Source organism: Puntigrus tetrazona, unplaced genomic scaffold (genome assembly GCF_018831695.1).
Source record: "Puntigrus tetrazona isolate hp1 unplaced genomic scaffold, ASM1883169v1 S000000373, whole genome shotgun sequence".
Classification (NCBI taxonomy): domain Eukaryota; kingdom Metazoa; phylum Chordata; class Actinopteri; order Cypriniformes; family Cyprinidae; genus Puntigrus; species Puntigrus tetrazona.
The window spans coordinates 164515-175144 of record NW_025048028.1 but is presented as its reverse complement, the minus strand read 5'-3'; positions in this window follow the sequence as shown (position 1 = coordinate 175144).

Sequence of the window (10630 nt, the reverse complement as noted above, 5' to 3'; positions counted from 1 at the left end):
AGGCTTGTTGACAAATCTATCTAGCAACCATCCATCGCCTATTTATGTATCTATCTATCTATCTATCTATCTATCTTATATTATACTTCCTCATATTACCACCAAGACTCTGCTGAGGCCCCTATGACTTACCTACAGTGATCATGGACTGAGATCAGATGAAGCAGAATGACTGTGTTCTTTGTTCCTGCCATCCATTGGAGAGTTTTTACTGAAAACAGGATGAAACCCAATATTCCCGTAAAGAGCGATGGAAGAGGCCAAATGATTTGTCTCAAGATCAACTGCCACAACACATCACATTTGTGTGCTGTCGTTAAATATTGCTTCACTAATAAAGATCGTATTCGTTCTCTGGAGCATGACTGTATGATGGGAGAGAAAGTATAACACGAAAGGGATTAAGCGATGCTTAAAAAACTTAAAAGGACATTTCTTTATTAGTGCAAAATGCATCATTTTTGGTTCATTTTGGTTCCGTGTTGAAGATTCTTCACGGAACCACAGAAGTGTAGTTGATTACATTGCATGCACACATTAGTTTTGCCACATTGTGACCCTTGTTTTTAATATAGATACGTACTAAACCATTCTTAAAGCACTGCTAGAAACCCAAGAAAAAAAAGAGAAACAATACATTCAGACCAGGGTTGTTAACCCCCTTGTTGTGTTAAATTGGAAACAGGAGCTTTTACAGAGTGAGTTCCCATGAATAGATTCTCTGTGTATTGTTATAAAACTCAACCCCCTACAGATGAAACGGTTATAATTGAATAATACACAACACATGAGCAGATCTGTGCTGGAAGCATCAGCTGGGCCTCTGGGGCCCATCTCCATGAGAAGCCTCGCTGGGCACACATCATCATCAGTACAGTGCCCCACGGTGCCCGCAGGCACACCTTCGGTGAGCGATGCGTTTGGCCCATCAGTGGGCTAACCGATTGAAGACTGTGGGGTGCATGTTAAGTGATCCTGGAAAACAATTTCAAGCTGCTGTACGTGACCCTTGGCCCCCCACTTACAGAGAACCCAATCAACCCTCACTCTCTTCGCTTATTATGGACTTACAGTACAAAACATTTCTGGGTATTTATGTCAATTACTAAGAAAAGAGAACAAGATGCTCTTATTTCGTACAGTAGACTACATAGAGCATATGCAAACATTAAACCACCGTGAACCCACAGTACGCACCATGTGGTGCCAATAAAGACTATGATTCTTTGGATATTAATTAAGTGTTTGATGTGATATTATAGGATCTTAAGTGCAGTTTATGTATTCAAAATATCCTCCTGGCTTTTCGTTGGAACTAGGAAACTTCAAAAGATTGAAATCAGGCTGTAAAACCCATTTATTTTTAAGATTGGCAGGAAATAAAAAAAATCATGTAGATGTAAGGGGCAGATAGAGTGTCACTTCAGAGCGTCGTCTTAGAAATGCCCTGACAGTTAGCCAAAATACTCTAGCAACTGCACAGCAACGCAATTTAATAAATGTTTCCAAGATTTTAGAAATACCAACATCCTGCCCACTACCTACAACGCCCTAGCAATCGCATAGCAACGTGAAATAAAACACTCAGAACACCTTAAAAACCGCAAAGTCCTGAAAGCCACCGAAACCCCTAGCAACCATGTATGCAGAAGTGTGATTACAACAAATAACAGTAACTCCCCGGCAATCACACACTAAAAACATGCTAAAAACTCTCAGAACACATTAGAACTGTTGTGACAATCGTTCAAAATAGAAACTACACAACATGTTTGATTACAATAAATAAGAACGTCTTAGCAACTCACAATCTGATAATCACATATGGTAACAACATACTAAAAATCTTAACAACCCCCTGGCAACAGGCGAAAACCCCTCAGAGCACCTTAGGAGTGCTGTGACAATCCCTAGCAACTGCAGAAGAACATGCTGAAAAACACTTAGGACACTTTAGAAATAGCAACACATTACTGGCAACTACCTAAGACGCCCTAGCAACTGCATAGCAACATGGTAAAAAACACTGGCAACATGCTAAGAACACTCAGAAAACTAGAAATGCCCTCACAATCATTCAAAAAAGCTGAGCAACTACGGAACGTGTTGAAAAACACTTCAAATACTTAGAAACAGGAATAGAAATAGAAATAGCAACGGCAAGGCAACTGCCTAAAATGCCCTAGCAACCACATAGAAACATGAAAATAACCACTAAGAACACCTTAGAAACAGCATGTTTTGGAAGACGACAAAAACCCTAGCAACCACACATTCAAAAGAAGGATAACAATAAAAAAGAACACCTTAGCAACACCTGGCAACCACCTAAGACTGAACACCTTAGAAACAGCATGTTTTGGAAGACGACAAAAACCCTAGCAACCACACATTCAAAAGAAGGATAACAATAAAAAAAGAACACCTTAGCAACACCTGGCAACCACCTAAGACTGAACAACCTTAGAAACACATACTAAAAACTCTCAGAACACCTCAGAAACACCCTGGCAACCACCCAGAACACTTGTGCGCCAGGTAAACCTACTTCAGAGAATGTCTAAATCTAGTTTATCAGCAAGCGGCGTTGTGTTCACCAGAAGAGAGTACTGCACCAACATTCTTCACAAGAACCGCCAGCACTGTCACACAAAACGGTTGTTTCTGTGTTGCCTAATACTTGAACGGAGCTCTAAAAGAAATAATGGGCAGACAGTATATCTTTATTAACAGTTAAAGAGGGCATTACTTAACGCAACACAGCCACGTTAGCGTTGTTCTTCAGATTAATCTCTCCCTGACAGTGGATGTGCCCACAGCATAAAACCTCTTTTCCAAGCATGTTATCATTGGACGCGTTTCAATTGTTGTATATCCTCTTGCACAACGAGTGTTTTAAAAGGCAACAGCTGTGGCAGAGCATCATAGGGGACATTTTCCTTCTCCCTGTGGTGCAACTGTAACAGAGGAAAAAACATAAATTTCAGTAGGGTCTCTGCAGTCCTAGTAACATTTCATTTGCTTCGCATTTCGGATCTTGTTGAGGTAATTACAAGTCAAGTACATGTTTGGTTGCGTTTTTTTGTGCAAACTCGTTGTTAAGACTTAGTGGGTTGCCAACGTATTGCGGTTACTAGGGTACTGCTTTCTGGCACACCACCATTTTGTTGTGGCCAACATGTGGTTAAAACATAAAATAAATGCACCACAGACACCATTCTATAAGTTCATAAGCACATGAAAATGACTATTTTGTTAAAGTGATCCTATTATATTTTTCACGTTTTTCACGAAACACGCTATTAGCGGTTCGCCAATCACAACGCCCAGGGCCAGATAACCAATCAGAGCATATTTCGTATTTTGAAAGGAGGGGCTTCACTAGAACAGAAACTAAACAACATTTAAAACAGACCGAGAAGACACAGAACAACGTTTTTTTGAATCAATCAAGCAGGTAAAATCCATTCTAGTACCCCAAAAACCAGATCAAGACTGTTTAGTATAGGTGGTGTTTTAAAGAGAGCACCAGTTGAAGAAAATTATACAGGAAAGTCGTAACAACGCTTGCTAAGTTACATGCTAAGCGTAGCGTGATACACACATGACCATACGCACATGCTTGTTTTTAACTGACTCATCTCTTGAGCATCAGGGTTTTTTTTTTTTTTTTTTTGTGAGCAGGGGCTCTTTGAAAGCGCCCGTAAACTTTAACTACTGGCATCTTACGTTTCAAGGAAACAAGCGCAATATCCAGCCTCCCAATGGAAAGCAGCTGAGTCATTACAGAGACTTCACACAAATGAAAAGCAAACTAGCGAGCCACACGGGCTTAATCCTGCCAATGTGGGGATATTTCAGTACATGCGATTAATAAAACGTGTCATTTCTATCAGACTATAAACTTTACAGCTATAAGTAGTAGATGCGATATGATAAAGGAGAATCAGAATGAATAATTTCCCCACTCGCTTTTGCAGCAGTGAGAAAACATGGTAAACTTACACTAAATTTGTTGAGTTTTTATTTACAGGTAAAGTTACATGATACTATGTACTTACATTTAAATGAATAATTTGGTACAATGCCCTTATTGTGTACATAGATGTTTTTACATTGTACCTATATGTATCAACGTTGGACTTATTATTTGATGCAAGTACATAGTTAAGGCCACCTAATATGAAGTTTGACCAAAATATGTTTTATGGTTTAATATATTTAATTCACTTCATTTTATTAATAGCAATGAATGGAATATATTATCTTTCCTTTTGTAATTTCAAATGGTTATTTTATCTAAAACATAATAATAAGTAATCTTCCATGTTGTGAATTCTTTCATCAGTTACAGCTAAAAAAACGTTTAGACCTATGTGTTTTTTTGTAGAAAAGGTACTTTGTCATGTTGGTCCAAACCAAGTGGCTCCATCCAATCAGCTTTTAGAATCAACACTTTCAGTTTAATTTAATCAGAATAAACAACCCACAACATAACATGGTTCACTAGCACACTGTGGGTTGTTTACGGGTGCCAGGCAACACAGCAATTCGACAATTAATTTAAAACGAGCAATCAAGGGCTGGTGTTTAATAGTATTTACTATGACACTAAACGTGGGTCATCTGATTAGAATGAAAAGTCTTGTGATTTACTTTAAATATTCAATTTAATAATCACTCGCGAATCATCGCAGTAAAAGTTTGCACATTAAAACCCTGTTCTCTGCAGGTGTGTGTGTTGTCCACCTGAGTTGTCCTTCCCGTGCACTTTTCCGAATTTCGAACCGTTAATCCGGTTGTATGTCAGCTTTGCTTGTGTCTGATTCCCTCCATATGGGACTTCTTCCCTGTGCTATGATCCAAACCTGAGGGGGGACATTTTAACAGAAGCAGCAGCAATGCGTGACGCAGTGCTGAAGAAACTAGAACGGAGAAGGCAAACCCAATAGCGTTAAAACATACACTTTACATCTAAAGCCAATACATTATTGTCAAATGTCAAAATAGGTCTGTGTTGTAAGCTTAAACTAGCTGCTATGCAACTAGGGCTGAATAGTCTTGACATAGTTTCAGCGCTGCATGCGCTAGCTGAGGAAATGCTCCAGGTATTACAGACCTCTTACAACCTCATTTTCTCTCTCAGGTTTTTCCTCTGGATGTAACATCTTTCAGCAGGTATATTAAAAACCCTAAGCTGAGCTCTGAGGGTTCGGACGCTAATGAGAAACACATGCATGGAACAAAAAAAGAGAGATTAGGACCATAGGAGCCTGGGAAACACAAAGCCACACTGGTGTAAAAATGCAGGGTGTGTGACGCAGTGTGACGCTCTGTGACGCTAAACACTTCTCTAATCCTCCTGTGGGACCACCCCTCGTCGAAAAACTGCTATTTCAGTATGAATTATGATGATTTTGCATAGTACACTCTGAGGAAAGAGACAGAAGTGATGGTACACAAACATGAACGTTTGTTCTGTAAGTATCTTGGTTTTGACGTCACAGTATGTTTTAATTGTAGCAGGAGGAATTATATTTTCTTATAATTAAAAATCTACCTCAGCTTCTGCTCTAAACTATAGGGAGCCCTATACATTACTATATGGATACGCTTAAAGACAATGGCCAAACTTAAATTCAATTATTATTTATTTTAACTATAATAATCAACACCTGACATCATTCCAATGAACTGGGAAACCAAAAAATTGATCTTTTAACATTTAATTTGCCACTGTACTAAAAAAACCATGGTGTGGCTAAACCCCGCCTCCACGAAAGATCAACATCTGCTTCTACATCACTGCCTGTTTAGCCAGTATTTGTAAGTTTTGTATTAAGTAATAATATAGTAAGTTACAAGAATACTTTTTGTATGCAAAAACCTCGCAAAAAATCCCATCACCCTACTGCCATTTTAGAGAGTTTCCACTGAACGTACACAACATATGCTGTTCTGTGACAAAAAAAACGTGGATGCATTTTTTTTAAAAAATGTCGCTTACACTTTGATTTGAACGAAAACAACGTATCCATGTGGTCAAACTCTCAGAACGCCTCAGAAATATCTTCATCTGATGGTGAGTAATTGATGACAGAAGTATCCCTTTAAGTGTTTTTCACATGACGTTTTCTGAACTTTAGGCACGCCTATTGAAACAGAGCATTCTAATAAAGGGGATTAAAAACAGCACATGCATGATGTTTTTTGATGTAAAACTCTCCGTAACATTATAAGTGGTTCTCAGAGAGCAATACAAAGCAATAATAAAAAAAGGTTGAGCACGTTATGCAGTAGCAGCCATTTTCTGAGTGGTTTTAGCTTGCTGCAATTAGGATGTTCTGATTGGCAAAAACCACTTATAACACCCTAGCGAATTAGTGGTTTTGAATGGCTAGTTAAGCTATTGCTTGGTCGTTCTGAATATTTAGGCAGTTGTTAAGCATTTGCTAATTATATTCCAATTGGTTTGTCATTTAAGCATATTAACTGCTATGCGCTGAATTGTTTTAGCGTGTTGTTTTGCGGATGATAATGAGTTCTGAGTATTTTTAGCAGGCTGTTTTGTGGTTGCTAGGTGGTTACTTTCAGGCCCAAGTTAAAGGAGCTCACCTCCGATTATGATATTCTGCGCACTCTCAGGGTTCGGACCGCCATGTCAATTTTCTCCGGGAGATTTTAGCCTGCCAAGTGAAACCGCAATCACATATATTAAGTAATAGCACAGCTTCCCTCAAAAGGCCACACAATATTACATATCGCAAACGGTATATTATTTGCCAAAGTTGAACACTTAGGGATAAGATTCTGTTCAAATATAGCCTTAGCAAGCACTGTTAATAATATCATTTATAAGAATGGACCGTAAGTGCTCCAAGAACCATAAGCAGAGTCAAATTTACCTTGACGTTTGCTTGTGCTGTGGGATATGAGGCCATCTGCTGGTCCTGGAGCTCACAGATCTCTGGTTCTTTCCCAGAAAACAGTGTTTACCTTGGCAACGATGACACTGTCCAAAACTCTTCAGGCGGTATATGAGACAGAGCCAGAATGTGATTAAAGCCTCAAACCGAAGGAAACAAAAGGCCCTTTTCTCAACAAATTCAGCACTGTGACCAGACGGTTCCAACGGGAGTGTTTGTGAGACACTGAGAATGACCAGTGAGAAAACTCATTTCTAATTGTTTCACTGACTTCGCAAATCTATTAAAAATCACTAAAATACAGTATCACTGAGAAAAATGATCCAATGCAAATGACATTTAAACTGTTACATGTCATGTTATTATATTAAATAAATTATCTAATCTATATTTAGAAAATATTTCCATGTTTAAATATTTATATATTCATATTCTTTTTTAGATTTTATATTGTATAGTATATATATATATATATATATATATATATATATATATATATATATATATATATATATATATATATTTGCATGCATATATTTAAGAAAAATATGTTATGTTTATATACTAAATATATTTATATATATATATATATATATATATATATATATATATATACACACACACATATATACAATATATATATATATATATATATATATATACATATGAATACATTTATATATACATAAAAATATGCACAGTGCTGATATACTGATATATATACATACACACAAATGATAAAAACACAATTACTTTAATTAAAACTCTAAACTGTTATTTCCATTCAAAACTATAATAATTTTATTTCCATTTTAATTATGTTAGTTTCAGTTATATTTTGTTGCGGTTTCAGTTTAATAAGGGGCACCAAATCTAAATCAAGCAAGTTTTTAATCAAATGTGTATTTAAATCTCTATCTTTCCCATTTCAGACAAGGCCAAATCTGGCTTAGCATAATAATTTGGTGCATTAAACAACCATATGTTTTTGTTTATTCATCGTTGGCATCGGCGAAACCTTGTAAACACTGATGTCTTTCAGAGGACATAATCAAAAACGGTAGCTTTTTCCACAAAGGTTACGTGCTAAGGTCTCAGAGGACATATATTTGCATCTGTGTGTGTGTGTGTGTGTGTGTGAGAGAGAAAACAAACAGCGGCGGTCGCACCAGCCTGTATCAGTCAGAGCAGATCGTTTGGAGAGTATCCAGTGTTTAAGAAACTAATTTCCTATTAAATCACATTTACTACCTCAGTAATGCATTTACTTTATACCAATACCTCATGCTGGCTGCACTATAGTTTACAATAGCATGATACAGCTGTAAATACGCCAGATATATATCATACATTTACAACTAGTCTACATTCAAGCTTCAGGCATTGACCGAAGTGAACAGGTCCAATAAAAACCCCATTTAAAGGTTTATTTAATTATAAATAAATGCTGCTGCTCTACAGCGGCTTGGAAAATGCAAACCAAAGCATATAAAGCAATGATTTGGACGTCTGACTCTCACTGTAGCAAATTTCAGACAAAGTAACCCCGTTCTCATACCTGACAGCTTAAGAATGGAGAACGGAGTGGAAAGCGAATGCGGATGGTTTGATCCTGCAAATAAAATCGGACCCATTTTTCCTGTTGGAAAGTCTGGCGTAGACATGCGAAAGATGGGTTCTGTTTGGTTTTATCGTTATCCGGATCGTGCTGGAAGGCAAGATGATGTCTGGATTATTTGGACAGGAAAAGGGGCTTCCTTGTCTGGAATAGCGCTGCCAGATGAAACATTCTCAGGGAAAGAAAGAAAATCGTGAACATGTCCAATAATACAGTAAAACTTTTTTAAGACCCTCATACTGAAATTATGAGTAGAGTTTGACGATCATATTCATATATCACGGTAAACCATTCAACCATTCAAAATGTCACTGAATTAAAGGTTAAATAAAACATGTAAATATTTTATATATATATATATATATATATATATATATATATATATATATATATATATATATATATATATATATATATATGCACAATATATAATTTGAAATAATTTTAAAATAAGAGCTAATACAAAATGGTAATAAATGCTATAAGGTTATATATATATATATATATATATATATATATATATATATATATATATATATATACAAAAATTAACATAACACTGCTGTAAGTATGTAAGCGTGATGGAAATACCATAGTAGAGCTCTAGAATCCCTAAAGATCTAACATGGTATTTCCATCATGCTTGTTTCCGAAATTGCCCATGTATTCCTCTTTTGCAAGTCCCTTTGGATAACAGCATCTGCTGATGAATTCATGTTTAATTTAGCTGAAGTACATAAAGATTACAGCCAGGCGCTTTTATATAAAGCAACCTGAAAAATTATCAGTCAGACTTAAAACACCTGAAATTTCATTGTATTTGACAGTGTCAACAATGATTAATTAAGATTACAAAGATTGCAAAAACGTCTATAATCTAACTGAAATGTAAAATATGACTAAAGAACTAAACAAAAATAAATAAAAATAAAGCTATATGGAAATAGGGGACATTATTATAGAAATTATAGAAATAAAAGGTCATTTAAAATATTCAAAAACAAATACTTTAATACTACAGAAATAATTATAGCTCAACACTGATACAAGATATCAGGATATCCAAAAAGTGTCTCCAACAAATAATAATAATATATTTAATCGCTTAAAACCAAAGATAAGCTTGTGCAATATTCCTTTAAAATAAATACCATTAATAAAATAATTTTATAATCTAATTCATTGAAAGGTTGTGCAAACTATCCACCCTGTCTGCTATGTGATACTGTACAAACTATCCCCTAGTATCACACAGAATTTAGGATGGATAGTATGCGCACTGGGAAGCAGGCCAAGTGGGTTTTTTTTTTTTTTTTTTTTTGAGCGGCCAGTGCTGTAGAGTTGAATCAGTTGCGCTTCGGTCAATGGCGGCCCCTAGCGGACGCTCGAGTGAACTACAACAACACGCGCTCACGCTGGCCAACAGATGTCAGCAGCGCCTCGTCCACGCTCACTGTGGCATTTCACAAATTTAATTCCCCAACTCCATTAGGAGCTATCAAACTCCATTAAGCAACACCTCCAGTGAAGCGTGTAAAATAAATGGGTATTTGTTTCTAAGGCAATTCTAATTTCCTTTCCTCTAATGTAACAGCTCCTCCAGATATAATAATAATATTGAGGTCTGTCTAAAACTTACTCAGTACATGTTACGTGCGTCAATTAGACGTTCTTCACAGTGTCGATGGTAAATGTGACTGGAAGTGCTCACCCGAAAATGAAAATGTTGTCTTCATTTACTCATCGTCGTGTCTGTTTTGGGGCATGCTAGCTAAGCTAGTCATTAGCATTCTGTGGGGAATAAACAACGATGTCTTTTCCGCGGAGTGAACCCATTGAGCTGCAAAATACTGGAATTGAAGGCAAACATTAATGACATCTGAAAAATAAGCAAATAATGGCTTACATTTTGTCTGTGTTCCTCACAGCAAGCTATTTTTTTATTTTGTGAACTATTACATTAATTAGATGTAATTATTTACTCACCATCATGAATTTTCATACTCCTCTCTCTCTTCCGAGAAATGCTAAAGAAGGTAGTTTTTATAAATGCTTCACTTTTTTTCATGGATATTCATCTTTTATT